Here is a 17,682-nt window from a genome sequence, read left to right on the forward strand (position 1 = left end):
TTTAAGCTGAATACATGCAAAAGGATCGATCGGAATTCCTCCTATATCCCAGAAGTTCTTCTGATTCTTGACAGGATTTGTGGTTCAACTAATAGTTTGAATGTATGTACATGTGTACATTTAGCTCCAGGAAGTACATATGTACTTAATAAAATAATAGTATGTCAGATGCTTCATTGATTTCTCAAATCTATGTAAACGAGTCTTTCACATTCTTTCAAAAACTCTGCTAGCTTTTGATAGGTTGATCTCTTGCTCCAAGATCCAATTTAGGATCCTTAGTTTAAATTCTATATTCGCATAAACCAGTTATATTAAGTTCAATTACAAGTACATACATATATTACCTCAGAATATTAGAATTAGAATCAGAATATTAGAATTAGTTGAAATTAGTCATATAACATTTTAAATAGGTTTTTGAGCCCCTTTTTTATATTATGCTGTACATTAACATTAAAATAATATAATAATACATATAATTCCTAGCAAAAAATAATTTAATTATAAAATAGAAAATGATCAGCAGCTGTTAAAATAGTTAATATATGTATTTTTGACATAATCAAGTAATAATAAAAAGCATTTAAAAATCAAAAACATCACATTGTCGCTTATTTTTCCTATTTTGTTGTATTTTTGCCTATATTAAACGAAAGATTTCCATTGTTTCTCATAATCATTATTATTTTGAGTACTTAATTATTTCAGTTCAAACTTCTGTTTAATAAAACTAATATAATGCCATAAATTCACATAATTTTAATTACGCCCAGACATCAAACGTTAATTTCGTCTAGACTTTTGTCTTTAATAACATTCGATTTATCTTGTGCTTAATAAGAATAACGAGCTCTTTTAACCATAATTATTAATTATATTTTCACAGATCAAAACTTTCACTTTGACATTTATCAAACTAAAAAAGTTGTTCTTTTCAAATTTTATAATGAGAAATATTCTTTTGTTAGCCTTTTTATTATTCTGTTGTTTACATATGTTTGTATAATACAAATGTTTCAAATATTGTAATCAATTTTTGAACTATGTAAATACATTGACCATACATATTTACATATCTATTACATCTATTGATTATCACAATACATATTTACATATCTATATTAAAATTTCAGTATATTTCCCTCCCCTTCCCGTCTAAAATCTATTTATAAAGCCTTTGAACAGTCGGCAAGCATTATCAGAAAACATGTATCCGTTTATGTTGGTTGCCATATCAATTAATAAATATTTCAGACCTTGAATTATAAATGTACATATTTTGCCTTTTAAAAAATGAGACTTTATTAAATATAAAATATAACTTAATAAAAATTTCAGCGTTACGAATTTTCGTTACAGTTTCAAGGACATCAAATTTAATTTGCCTTTTGTAAAGAAGTTTGGCTTTAAAAACTGTTTACAATTTGAGTTCGAAATGTCAAATTGTTAATCTATGTACAGATTTAAACCCACAAGCGAATATGTGTGAATTAAATAAATAATAAATTGGCGAAAAATTATCACCCCAACATACTCTCACACACCCTTAAAAAAAGAGCTATTAATCACTAAAATAATAATAAAAAAACAGAAAGATGGGAAGGAGGGGGGGAGAAAAATCTGGCACGTGCCGGTGCCAGCGGCAGTTGGCCGCCGCTTTATTATCCAATTTATTAAAAATTATAAAATACAAGATTAATGACAATATTTTACAGGAAAGGATCGGAAGGAAGGAAGGATGGGGTGGGAGAGAGAGGGGGGGGGGTGAAGCGCCTGTCATTGCTGATAGGGGAAAAGACGTTTTATAAATTACCTTTTAATTTCGACGTGGAACTGGCGCGTCTGAGCTAATCCTGATTTACTTGCAGATATTTTGAAATTATTATTGCGCAAATATATAATATTTGAACGACTGTGAACTTTACGGCGATTACGGCCAACACTCCTCAAACTTTTTCGATAGCGTTAAATATAGGTAGACAATTTGCACCGAAACTTCTTCGCGGAAATTGATCAATTTTTGAAACCTAAATAGGTCGTTTATACAACATTTTTATAAGCTATACTTCATTCGATAGCATGAAAAAACTTCCTATACTCTTCCGATCGCTTTGAAACTTTCACCGCCGATAAAGATTTCAATCGAGTCCGCTAAGTCGATGGTGAAATATAATCGTAATAAACACGTTTAAGAATCCAAAAAATTTGGAAACGGTGACAGCTAACCCATTGCCAATAGCCAGTAGCCTTGTTTGTTTGATTTTAATTGTTTAAAGCCTATAACTTTATCATTTTCACACTATATATTATAAAATTTACACTATAGGCTCTCATTATCTCTCATGTATATATTGTAGGTATAATATATTTACTTAACTAATAATGGATGTTAAAATATATGTATTATAATGTTGATGAAAGCGCAAACCGTTGCTTTTTGACGTTTCTCTGCTCAAATCAGTTGATTTTTGTTTTTAATTATCTGATTTTAAATTTTTGGCTTGATTTTGAACTGAGAGCGTCTATTCGGAACTGCGATATTTTAAGAACTTTATATTTTACTATTTTTTAGAAGCCACTAGCTGAACCCGGTATGCGTTGCAATGCCACAATAACGCATGCAACTCCCGTTCCCGTTCCCGTTCCCGTTCTCTTTCCCATTCCCGTTCCCGTTCTCGTTCCCGTTCCCATTTATCGGAAAAACGCAGGCAGCGCATACATTTGAAATAATTCAATTGTTTGTTTATTTTACCCTAACAACGCAGGTCACGACGCGAAAACATATGAAATTATTGCGTTTCAATGACACTCATTCTCGTTTTTTTCGTTTCCGTTTCCGTTTTTGGGCGATTTTTTTTCACAGTAATCTTTCCGGAAATGCATATAGCAAATCCTGAAAGTTCCATTGTAATCGGTTGAGTGTTTTAGGAGACTATACGAGACAGACAGACAGACAAACAGACATTCAATTGTATATACCTATATATAGATATTTTTTTTTATTTTTTTTTTTTATTTCATACCAGGAAGGCATTACAGGTAAACCCCAATGCGCCTTCCTGGCCAAATTACAAACAATACAGCATTTTTTATTATATAAGTCGCTAAATTACGAGACACTGACTTAAACTCGACAATTAACGAGACATCTATGAATTGTACATACAATTTTATTGTAATATTTACATTAATCATACTCAAATAGTGGTGACATAGTGGGTAGGAAGGATTTTTAGCCAATTTTTAATTGGGAATCGTTTCAACAATGAAATCAGAGAAAATTGGCAAACTCTGATAGGAAACGATCAACCAGGAGTCACAAATCCTGGTCTGACCAGCAGCATTACAGATATACTCAGAAAAATTCTTTTCAATCGAGGTCAGCTCAAGGGATCGAACTCGGCGCCTCTCAGTGTTAAGCAGAAGCTTAACGACCGAGCCACGCTGCTGGCTTATATATATATATATGTATATACCTATATATAAATGTATATACCTACATATATATTACATACTTTTTCGAACTACTATTTAATTGCATCTGGATCAAAAAAAAGCCGCATAATTGGCATATTTGTTTTCTTAAGAATTTTTCTTCGGTGTGATGTTTTCATTTACTCTTTTGTGGAGCTTCAAAAACAAGATAAGAAAATACCTTAAAAAAATTGATATACGTACGTTTGCTTTACATACATTAACTTCATTTGGTGTGATACTTTCCAATACAAATATTTAAACATTCATAATTCAATACAGTTGTTGGGATGACGCGATTCACATTAGGGTGTTTAGAAAGAGCTGGGTATACCTAACGTAATGACATAACGCATCGGCTTCGAATGCAAATGACGACACAGTGCACTCTGGCTAATTGAATCGAAGCGCTCAATCCGGCCGGAATGAACGGCGTAAAAGAGTGGGCAAACTGCAACTGCAATTGCATTTGCCGCAGCCTCGACCGGAATACGTAATTCGCGCTCTCATCCCCGTCAACCTACACTCCAACTGCAATTCATTTTCATTATTTAATTAAAATACGGTCGGCTGCCACTGGAAAACTAAGCAAAACAATCATATTGTCAAAGTCGCCATTACGGCTGGTTTGTAATTAATTCGCATCGCTAATATTATTTTCCCAAATGATTTCGTTATGTGTACTCGTATAATACATACATACAATTGATATAATATAGGAGAAGATGGTATTATGATTTTTTTTGCACTTATATTTACTTATTAGTGCTTCCAATCCCGGAAGGTTATTTCAGCACCGGGATTGTGGTGCTGGGAATTTCCGATCCCGGGATCCCGGTGCTAGCACCGGGATTTCAAATTTATAAGAAAAAAAAGTTCAATTGCATGTTTTCATATTTAATCCACAAGAATAGTCGAAATTTGATTTTTCTAAGTTGAATTTTATTTAATTCTCATATAAAGACAATTTAATATATTATCCCTACTAATTCAATTCAGAGTCATGTAAATACGAGTAAATACTAGTGCGAGCTTTTAGCTCACAATTTTACCGATTTAAAATTCATCACACTTCCAATTAACCCTTTTAAACGAAAACAAAAAATAGTGTGACCAGAACACTATCTCAATAAAGATGTTTCAATAGAAAATACTCAATATAAAATAGTATTAACAGTGGGAAAAAATTCCAAGTGAATCTACGTACTATTCACTTTTGATTTGAACTGGACGACTACTTAGAGAGATTTGAAAGCTAAAAAGTACTACAAATGAAAGATTCCAATATTCATTTTGAACAGGAAATTGATAAACTTTGAGACATCGATCGAACAACACCAAGATATAGAAAAATCGCACAATTTAAAAAACACATATAGGTATGTATCTCCGAATCTCGAGCCAATCAACATTTTTTTATTACCAGATTCGTGTTCACTGGGCATAGATCTATAAGAAAAGTTATATCTCGTCTCTGAACCAAAAAAAATTCGTCATTTGCCGAATAGTGTTATTGATGTCAGATTAAGATATTTTAATAAAACTTTAATAAGTTATATACGGTTGACGGACCATCAGCCGAATGGACACTTGATCGAAGGGTCATTTGGCCGAATAGACATTAGGCTGACGGACACTTGGCCGAATGATTTTAGATCGATGGACATATGGCCAAATAAAAATTTTATTTTTTTAAATTTATCAAAAATATCAAATTAATGATAGGCCGAGGTTATTTCTAAATAATTTATGTGTTGTAAGTAATTTTTGAATAATTTCGCTACACAATCGGCCAAATGTCCATTCGGCCAAAAATCCGAGCACATCGTATACATACACTTGCGGAAAATATGCGCTTCCATCCCCATTTAGGTGAAATGCATCTCTATTTGTTATTGTTTTAAAAATTATAAATTACTCGATATACATACATATGTATAATATATGAATGTCCGTTTTCTTTTTGACTTGGGCAAAAATCATGTCTATTTACCCCGACTTTGAAAATTAGCCGGTTTTGGAAGGGCTCGAAGCCCTGGATCGAAGGACTTCCATATAAATCGTTTGGGTGAGCGTATTTGTCTGCTATGAAAAGCCTCAGTTTTCAACTTAGGACCACTAATTTTGAGATATCTCAACTTACTTCAGCTACTTAATTCCACAGCTTTCAATGTAGAATTACCAAATGTGGTATGCCCTTTGTTGCTAGCTTTTTATTTAATGACTTTCATCCACCTGAGCAACGCCGGATACTCCATTAGTACGGACATAAATAATATAACACTATCACGAGACATTGGCAAATATTAAATGATGAAAAGAGTAGTAAATATTCATATTATATCACAATTCGGAAATCAAACATCTGATTTATCATCAATATATTTTATCAGACAACACATTAAAACTGCATCTCCGATACACAAAACAAGCCATGGGATCATTTACCAAAATTAATTATTGAATTTTTACTTATTTGCACTGAAGAATATTGCTTTCACTAATATCATACTATATATATATATATATGTATTGAAAAGTCATCGAGTAGACACAATTTTGCAAGATTTTTTTTTATACAATCTTACGAAATTGATTCAACCACTTGTTTTTCAATATTCACCTTTCTGCATATATATTCTGGATATATTATATTTCCAATTTAGTATAAATAATTATGGTTTGTGGACTGTTATTGATCAAAGTACGAGTCATATACGGACTGTTAATCGAGGGTCATTCATTCATCGAAGGGACTTTTCATTAAACACTAGTAAATTACAAAATAAAGAATATATTCACATAAATATTTAAAAAAATCTATATATTCGCCAATTTCTCATTAAGATATATATTTTTGTCAATATGGTATACCGATGGTACAAAACGAGTGAAGTGAACTCGATATTGCGTTTTCACATTCACCTTTACGCGAACCGAACATCCAATAATCCGGATTCGAATATCCAGAACGCGATCTCGAAATTCGGAACGGCCCCGCGTCTTTTTATCGATTTTAATAAAACTCGGTTTCAAAAAAAAAAACGAGAAAGAAAAGGAGGAGCAAAAAAAAAACGGTTGGTTAACCGGATTATTTTCACGTTACGGCGGTTTCGCTAACTTCGCTGAAAACCGCTTCATCATTTTAACATGGGAAATATAATGAATATAAAATCATATAGGTATGTTTTATATACACTGTATGTACATATCTGTATGTATTATAATAATATACGAAAGCGGCTTCTCGTGTCCTTTCAGCTCGAATGTTTGCTCTTTGTTTTGCTTTGTGCCGTGTGACGTCGAGCTAAATTTAATTTCGACTCTTTGCATATATTATATAATATATTAATTATACATATGCGAATTTATGTACATATATACATATATATGTAAATACAAGACGAACCTTTCGAAATCAACTGATTAAATTTAAGTACTAATCTTTAAATATAAAATTTTGAACATAAATTCAACTGACCTTTGGACTACTGATCCGTTTGATGTAATGACCGTTTATTTTCCTCACTAACTATTTATTATAGTTACTGATTATTTATTATATAAAAATTGTTAAATATATATTTAAGATACTGAAAATGTATTATAATTATTGATCGAAGTCATTCAAAGCTACCGATTAGCTAAAACATGTTGTTTCTAATGACTTTTATCACAAGTATATAAATATAAAAATATCCCATCTTTTACAGCATTTTTTTTTAAATGTTCATCTAATGGTGTTAATTTTAAGTCAAATTCGATACATGAGTCAAATAAAAAATGTGTATATGTGAGGTTAAGTACGATTGAAGTTAAACTATCTAGTTGATGCGAATAGAGGAAAGAGGGATTTGTGTAACAGCAGTTGGTTTTGCTTTCAAAACCGTTTTCCACCAAAAGTTTCAATGCTTGTAGGGTAGTTTGTGCGGCAATAGTGGGGGTGTGTATATTATTTTTTAAAATAAGAAGCATTGTGACACATCTTAGATATAAACAGCCATTTCGTTACGTAAGCTAAGAAGTTTAAAAGGTTAGAATGTAAATTTATTACAATTTTACCCCTTAAACGGCGGTCAAAAATGTAATGTGTTTTATTTATATTTTTACACGCCATATTTATGTCTCCGGGGGTGAGTTATATCGTTAGGTTGCGTTTCAAATTTTCAGTGTAACAATACGTTCGTATACATCGTGCGGGACACAAACGACCCACATGGGAATAATATCCACGAATTGTAACCCCTCTAATAGTGTGAAATATTTCTGACGGTTGGCGTGTCTAAAATAACCCCTCGCCACAAAAGTAGCACTAGTGATAATTAGAAAACATTTGATTGCCTAACTAGGCTTAAATAGTTAGTGTGGAATATGTATATTTTGTATAATTATTACTACAGTAAGTACCTACTCGTATAAATACGCGTTTCGTTATTTTTATTTTTATTATTCTTGTAAACTTATTTAAAGGTTATCTGATTTTAAAGCTATGATGATGCTAAAAATGTATTAATAAAACTAGCAAACGGATAATGTGCGGTATTTTAAGAAGGGGTAACTTTCAATGACTAGAAAAACTATTTTATATGTAATATTGCATAGGTACATATTTAATGTAGATTATCAAGAAGATACATATAACATAGTAGGAAAGTTTTGATCGCAAATTAATTTATAATAAAGTATCAATATCTAGGAAAGAAAAAAGGAGCTTAGTTTTGACATGACTTTTTACTGAATTTATGTGATTTTCTAATTTAATTAAACTTGGTTTTTAGTTAAAACAATAAAATTATTTACCAACCAAATCGATAAATGACTAAATAAACCGAATTCATTTACACTTATTATTTTACTATTTAACTATTTTAATATTATTTATGTTGTTATCATTTTTATTATAATTTCGTATAATGTGTATCTACTGTATTCATACTATTCATAGTTTAAAATATAATGTGTATTTACTGTATTCATACTTTCATTATTTTAAAGTTATTGACAAAAGTCAATGTCTGAACAAGAATTCAATTGTACTGTTACGTACGCTGTGGATTGAGCGAATTGCACTTAGACCAACGGATATCTGTTATCGGATTAACTATGTAAATGCATGCACTTACTTCCAAAGATTATATCTGGACTCTAAGTGCATTTAGGCTAAACAATGACCGTTATTAGTTATTTCTCAGAATCAGTACGGGGAGACCCAATGTCGTGGAAACACATATCCGAATACGTGACTATACAACAGGTAAACAGATTAGGCGTCCTGAGAGATCTACCCTTTATAAGGCGGTACGTAGGCGATATCAGGGCATTCTGGACTGAACACTGACAATACGTGTATCTCCTTAATCATCAATAAATGCTGTGAAACGACTGTTGGCCTTTTACTTGGATCCTCCACCCACCCCTACGCAACAGTACTTAATTTTATGCCATATCCGACATTAAACTTACATTTCTTTATTAAAAATAACATTAAATTATAGTTTAATTAATTAAATGACATCATTAATTTTTTATTCATATCTAGAAATTTTATCGACAGTCTGAAAAGACCGTATTTTTATTTTTAAATTAAAATTTCCATTATTTAGGTTTGTAACCGTTCAAATATCATTAAATTAAAAGATTTTTGTATTTCGAGAACTCAAATTTTCCCCAATATTGAGAAAGTTTTTAAAAAAATATTTTGATGTACATGTACATGTGTATGTAGTGAATGTTAATGTTGTTCTGCCAAACGCACAAACAACATTAACATTCGAAACTTTACAACTTTTTAAATAATTTTACATCATTTATGGATAGTATTCGTAACATTTATACGATTTTTTGATTTTTAAATGCTTTTTATTCTTACGAAATATTTTGTTCACAATACATCTTATATCTATTTTAATATCTACTGATCTACTATTTTACAATTTTAATTCAATTTGGTTAGTAATCATATTATTATATTATTCTAATGTTAATGTACAGCAAAATAGGAATATTTATAGGATAATATGTATGAGTAATATTGAAATATCTTTACTTTTAAAAATGTTACATGATACATAAAATGCATGCAATAGCTTTGAAAAATTCAATATACGTTGTATTACATTTCAGTTTGATTCAGAGCACTGCTGGATTATAAAATATGACATCTTTAGCAACACAAAATAGGATTTTCCTCTGAGAAATATCTTCAGAAATTTAAATCAAAAATGTCCCATTTGGATGTTTACTTTATAATCTCAGCTACAGAATTATTTGATAATACAATGCGAAGCATACTTTTTAAAATTTTACAAGCTTTTTATTAGTTTCACTAGATGAGCGTTCGCACTGCGAAATTTGTGAGCTGATTTTGAATCATTTCATGATATTTTTCATACATACTAACTGTCGTACATTAGCTTACTAACTGTCATTTAAGTCCACTAATGTATCTGTCACGACGTTAGAAGAATTTTAACATTAACGAAATCATTAAAGTTTCATCAGAATCATCTGTCAGATCGATGTGATATCTTTTTCGCCACCTCCACATAATACCAAATGTTAGGAAATTGAACAGTTATAACAGTTACTTCGTATTGTTCTTTAATAATAAATTATAGCTGTAATAAATAATAAATAATGGCTTTCGTGACATTTTTCTCAATTACCATTTCCCTAGACATGTTCATCCGTATGTGTATAAAAACTCGTGATTAATCGCAAATCGTATTGAACAGTCATCGAATCGCACTCGTAAGCGTTTAGCACCCGCTCGTTCATCATTTTGGCGTTTTAATTAAATCAGTTTAATTTGCCCATATGGAGATATTCACTTTGGAACTTGAACAGCCACCCCACGTCACCTCCTACCCACTCAAATCTCCATTTGGCGTATATTTCGCGTGATTTTGTTCCAATGAAACGACCGAACTGTGACCCAATGTATGTAAAACATCAACAATCATCGTTATGAAAGTCATCAAAACGAATATGAAAACTTTAAATTTTGAAAGAATGCGTCAAATTAATGGTCCTAAAATGGTCTTCTCATATTAATCATATTTTCAACAAAAGTTACTCATTTTTGTATGTTATAAAGCGGGTATTCAATTTTATCAATTTAACTATTATATCAAAAATATATAAAACTTTCATCAGACCTAGACTAGAATACGCTTTTAACATATTTTAATCATATTTTAAAAAGGATATTACATGAATTGAAAGGGTTCAAAGGAGAATTACAAAGATTCTTTCTGAACACAAATCACTTTCTTATAACGAAAGATTGAAAAGAATGAATCTCACTACATTGGAGACGAGAAGAATAAGAGCCGACTTAATCGAAGTCTTTAAAATACTAAATAATCATTATAAATGTCATGTGTCCAATCGTATTACATTCAACGTAAACACTCACCTCAGAGGTCATTCGCTTAGACTCTAAATAGAAAAACCTAATAAATTGATCAGAGATTCATTCTTTTCAAACAGCGTGGTTTCAATTTGGAATAGTCTTCCCAATGATATATTAACCTCTGATAACTTTAATATTTTTAAGAATAAGCTTAATACTTTTTTTAAAACTAAAGGATTTCTGTAATTCTTCTTTCCCATAATCGTATTTCTGTTTTTTTAATTCATATATTTTTTTGCTCTCTTATTTTTATTTTAATATTGTTTTTTTAATGTATTTTAACTTTTCTCATTTTATTTGCATACATATATATATATATATATATATATATATATATATATATATATATATATATATATATATATATATATATATATATATATATATATATATATATATATATATATATATATATATATATATATATATTTATATTTATATCACTACGTGCTCTATCTACTTCCTTTTTTACAATGTCTTCTAATCGTCTTGTCATTTATTATCAAAATGTCAGAGGTCTCCGAACTAAATCTGACTATTTTCTTCAAAATGTATTAGTTAATAATTATGATATTATCTGTCTATCAGAAACTTGGCTAAATGACTCATTCAATAATAGTGAGTTTTTTGATGCCAGATATCAGGTGTTTCGACGTGACAGAGATTATTCTCTTCATAACCAAATATTTGGTGGTGGTGTAATCATAGCTGTGAAAAATAATCTACCCTCTGTCATTCAAAATAATTGGTTAACTTCCACAGAAGACCTTTGGATTACTATTACCACTAAATTTTTTAAACTAAATATCTGTACTGTCTATATTCCTCCTGGTAATTCTCACCAAACTCTATTAGTTACCCATTTAAATAAAGTATCTGATCTAATAACCAATTATCCAGAGGATCGATTCATTTTACTCGGTGATTACAATCTTCCCACTATTGATTGGACAAAATACGACTCAAATCTGCATCTATTTCCTTCCAATTGTATTAATTTTTCTTCCCTTTCCTTTACTCAATTCTTATCTTATAATAAACTATATCAATACAATTATTTATCAAATACTAATAATCGTATTCTTGACCTAGCTATTAGTAGTTTCCCCTTATATATTTCTCGTGCTGACTCTACGCTAATCCATGAAGATTCTCATCATTTATCCTTTTGCATCTCAATAATTTACAACAAATCTTCACCCTTGAATTATAATTATAATAAAACTTTCCTCTTTAGAAAAGCTGACTATGCTACAATTATTCCAATTTTAAGCGATATCAATTGGAATTCACTTTTGTCCAATTTAAATATTGATTTAGCTTGTAAAAAATTTTACGATACCTTACAAAATATTATTGAATGCCACGTCCCTTTTACTCTTAAATCTAAACGTACCAAATATCCCCCCTGGTTTACATCGTCTCTTATTAAAATAATAAAAGAAAAAAACAAATTCCATAAAAAATTTAAAATTTATTCAAATCCCTTAGATTATCAAAGTTTTTCACTATTAAGAGCTCGAATTAAAAAATATTCTTTAATCTGCTTTAGAAATTATATTTCTCTTATTCAAAATAATATTAAAACTAATCCCAAATCATTTTGGTCATATATAAATTCAAAAAAAAATACCTCCTCTTCATATCCTTCCGTAATGTATTATGGAAATAAGTCGGCTTCACATGGTTCTGAAATCTGTACCATTTTTGCTGACTATTTTGACTCCACTTTCAATAGTGATTCTACCATTAACCTTTCTATCTCTAATACAGATACTTCTTCTTGTAACTTATCTACTTTTCATTTTGACTTATCTACTGTACTCAGTCACATCAACTCTCTCAATGTTAATCTTGGTGCGGGTTGTGATGGTTTGCCTTCTTTTTTCCTTGTTAAATGTGCTGTCCCATTATCTCTTCCCATAACAATCCTTTTCAATCTTTCTATGTCTAACGGTATATTTCCTGACTATTGGAAATTATCTTACATCACCCCTATTTTTAAAAAAGGTGATAAGAATCTTATTGAGAATTACCGTCCTATATCTAAACTATCTGTCATTAGTAAAATCTTTGAAAAAATTATCTATAATTTCCTTTTCTCCAATTTCAAAAACTACATTATACCTGAACAACATGGTTTTTTTAAGGGGAGATCGGTAGAGACTAACCTGCTTAATTTCACTAGTACTCTCACATCTTATATGGACAAACGAATCCAAATAGACGTCGTTTATACGGATTTCTCTAAAGCTTTTGATAAAATCAATCACAACCTTTTACTCAATAAACTTTGGTCCCTCGGAATCCGAGGAAATTTATTTCGTTGGATCTCTTCGTATATACTAAATCGTCACCAAATCATAATTCTCAATGGTTTTAGATCATCACTTAGACATATTCCTTCCGGTGTCCCACAAGGGTCGCATTTAGGTCCCTTATTCTTTTTACTCTATATTAATGATATCTCATACATCTTCAAACATTCCTTTATACTTCTTTACGCTGATGATTTAAAAATTTACAAACCTATATACACCATAAACGATTGTCATAAGATACAAGAAGATCTAGATAGATTCTCTATATATTGTTTAAATAATGATCTTTTTATTAATCTAGAAAAATGCTCTATTTTAAATTTCACTAGAAATAAGTCAATTATTACTAATCAATATCAATTAAATCATTCAATCCTTAACACGTCATCTTCTATTAAGGATCTTGGTGTAATACTCAATAATAAACTAGATTTCTCTGAACATATTTCTTTTATTACCAACAAAGCATTTAAATCTCTTGGATTCCTACTCCGCTCAACAAAACCCTTTAATGATCCTTATGTACTAAAATTACTTTATTTTTCCTTTGTAAGGTCTCACCTTGAATTTGCCTCAATTATCTGGTCACCTTTTTATTTATCCCATATTAATTGTATTGAGAAAGTTCAACTTAAATTTATTAAATCCTTACGCTACCTTTTTCCTACCTATACCCATTCTACTGTTTCCGACATTTTAAAAATCCTTTCTTTTAACAATCTTTCTGTCAGGCGACGACATTCTGATGCTATATTCTTCTTTAAGCTCATAAATGGTTTTCTTGATTGTTCTGATTTACTGAATAAGGTTAATTTCAGAATCCCAGTTCGATACTCTAGACGCGTTGCACTCTTTTCACTTGATCCTTTCAATACTAATTCCCAAAAATATTTTTATCTGCAGCGCGTTTATCGTATGTTTAACGGAGAGCTGAATGAGGTTGATCTGTTTGGTATTTCCCTACATCAATTCAGGTCTAACATCAAGAGAATCTTGACCGATTGATTCATTTTTTCTCCTATTCTATTTTTTCAATATTTCCATTATTTTTATACTTTAGTTTAGTTATGTAATGTGCTATTTAATCATATTATAGCTTTCATTCTTTTCCTTTTCATTTGTTTATTTTGTATTTACCTTTTTCATTTGTTTTTTATATTTGTAAATTTCAATTTCTTCTTATATTCTATCTTATAACCTTTTCCAAATATTTTAATACTATAGTTTAATTATGCAATGTACTACATATTTTGTCATGCCTTTATTCTTTACTTTTTAATTTGTTTTCCTTATATTTATCTTTTTCATTTTTGTAAAAATCTATTATTGGACTCGGATGTTACATATATTATTTATTTACTTTTTGTTTTTTTTTATACCTATCTCTGTACATCCTGTCTGTTGATTTTTCAATTAATAAAATAAAATAAAATAAAATAAAATATATATATATATATATATATATATATATATATATATATATATATATATATATATATATATAATTTGTTAAAATATGTTTGATCAAACCCCTTGGGTCTATCGGCTTTGCCGCCTCCCCCAAGTATATTAAATAAATAAATAGATAAAATTGATCGTCAAATCTCATTTACTTTTGATATTTTTGGCTAATACGCTTTCATTAAAGTAATACAATATTATAAATACTCCATACATACTAAGAAAAATATTTTTGTAAAATAAATAACGATCACTGGATCAGTAGATATTTGAAAACAAGATATATTTTGAACGTATTTACATACATACATATGTACGTATAAGAACGATAAACAGCTTTAAAAAATCAAAAATCGTTTACAAATCTAAAACGGAATTGGTAAAGCGACGTGTCCACAGATGTGTGTCGATTTAATTTCATGCCCGACTAAATTTAGACAACAGATGGAATATATGGATGCTAGATAATCGAATTTGTACCATTGAGTTTTAGATGTACATACGTATACTAGAATATACATACATATGTCGTGTGATTACTCGGGCATATGTAAGATAATTCAATACTAAAACGAATGATTACGATCTGTTTATTTGTTCCTTCAGTTTCGATTGCAATTTTGATACTACTCTTCACACTCAATAAACGACATGCAAATAATTAGAAGCTTAAAAAGAGTTTAGTCAGTATTTATAAATTGTATGAAAATTAAATAAACGGTCAGTATATTAGGATCAGAAGTGAATCCTATCAATGGTAAGGTATTTTAATTTTTCAGTATTTTATATTAAACAATCAGTTTCTCCAATTAGATGGTTAGTTTATTTTGAAATTTGAACTGTAATTTGACATACAAACATAGGTTATATTACAAATAATGAAATTAAATTTGATGCTTAAACAAATGGAATTTTCTACAAATTATAAAAAATGATGTTATCAAATAAACTAATAAATTCAAATATACATACATATATGTATATGTTTGTGTATATGTTACCATTTAATTAAAAAACAACGGACCAATATAAATTAATAATTAACCAAAAGCTGTATTACTCTGATAAACTATCTACATACATACATACATATGTATCTTGAAATTATCGTAGGATTTATATTCAAATTAATGATGACATACATAAATTAACGCAAAATAAAAAATACAAAATTGAAAATCTGAAATAACCCCAGTTTATACATTAATATAATCTTCGATCTCTCGTGAAAAAACTTTTATAAGAGTATGATTAACTGAATATTTTATATTATATTTCAAATTGGCATTTATTCATGAATGAGTGCCTTATTCTAAAATCCAAACCTTATTTAAATTCAATCTGAGCTTTTTGATTGGATATCTTGCCATATATCCAATCGATCCCAAGCCGTAAGTATTAAAGGGCAAATATTGATTTATAAAAAAATATTCTCGGGAGTACCCCAAGGTTCTCATTTAGGTCCTCTACTATTTCTTTATATTGGTTTGCTACAAATTGCTGCAAATGACGCGGCTGCATTTCGGTATTTGACGTCTCAACGAAATTCGCGACTGTTTTAATTTAAGCATGTACGAAAGACGAGATATTGATTGGGTTGCGCACATGATATTTTGATGTGTATTGATGATTGGCAATTATTAAAATTGAGTTGAATCTTTCTGGCAAGTTTAAAAAGGCAAAAATCGAGACAAAAGTATGAAATGAGCATGCAGCCACGTCATTTGCAGCGATTTGTAGTGGGATTTGAACCCGTGACCACTCTGTTTAAAGCATTATATGCTAACCACTAGTCTATTCTGCTGGTTTGTGTTGATTTAATAATAAGCAACGCATATACATATGTAGGAATTTCAGTTTCATTTTTAGACTATCCGAGCTCTTTAAATCCCATAGTACTGTTATCTTACTTTTTAATTCACTTGTAAGAAGTAATCTGGAATTTGCTAGAACTGTTTTGAGTCCTTTCTATGGAATATATGCTAATAATTTAGAATGCACAAATAAAAAAATCGATTCCTATTGCAATTCCAAACTTCTTCACAATGATCGTTTTGTTTCCTTACAATCTTGGAGGAATGTTTTCTGTTTAAGCTTTTGGATTACATAATTTTATTTTTTTCATTTTTGCCTTTAATCTTTAGAAACTTTTTTGGTGTCTATCTTATTATTTAAACGTTGTAAAGCTTGTTTCTATTTTTAATAAAATTAAAATAAAAAAAATATATATGCAAAAATTTTATTTTCGTATAAAATACAAGGTATGTACATTAGTTTTTTCAACGCAAATGATATTATTCTTTTCAAGAGTTTCATTTTCATCTCGAAAGCCTGAATTCAAGCTTCAGCGTGTGTTTGTGTGCTTAAATGTAATATTTCCATTATGGCTAAAGTAAAAGCATAATTCAAAGCTTTGTAGAAAAACATCAGACGAAAATGAATTGCGTCCTAACTCCGAAGCTTCAATTCCGAATTAATCGTTTTTTTGGATTACATACTTTAATAACAACATTTTCCAATGCATGATAAATGATACAAAAATACCCAGTAATAGTAATTTAATACATGTAAAAATACCCATACAGAAACACTTCCGGTTCCACCGAGATAATAAAATTTGATGATATTATTTTAACGTCAGATTCTGACACGTTCAGTGTTCGTATTAGATTCGCACCGGATATGAGATTTGAATGCGACGCAATTGCGCGTCGTCGTCACCCGCCATTCGAGACAAGGGGGTAACTTACCCCTTACATGCGTAACTTACTCCACCACCTACCACCCCCTTGGCTCTCCTACACCCTCCACATCTCCGGCTGAGGGTTTGCCTACCGTTTGAATTATCCCTATTAGCCGGAGGGCTATTTTTCGCCAGACGCCCGCTGAATACCTGATGATGATGATGACAAAAGGCTGGAGCTCCAAACTTTCAACGCATGCTCCTATACAAACACATATGTACATACGTATATGTATCATAAATATAATATTTAATTTTTCGAAAGA

Source organism: Arctopsyche grandis, chromosome 9 (genome assembly GCF_051622035.1).
Source record: "Arctopsyche grandis isolate Sample6627 chromosome 9, ASM5162203v2, whole genome shotgun sequence".
Classification (NCBI taxonomy): domain Eukaryota; kingdom Metazoa; phylum Arthropoda; class Insecta; order Trichoptera; family Hydropsychidae; genus Arctopsyche; species Arctopsyche grandis.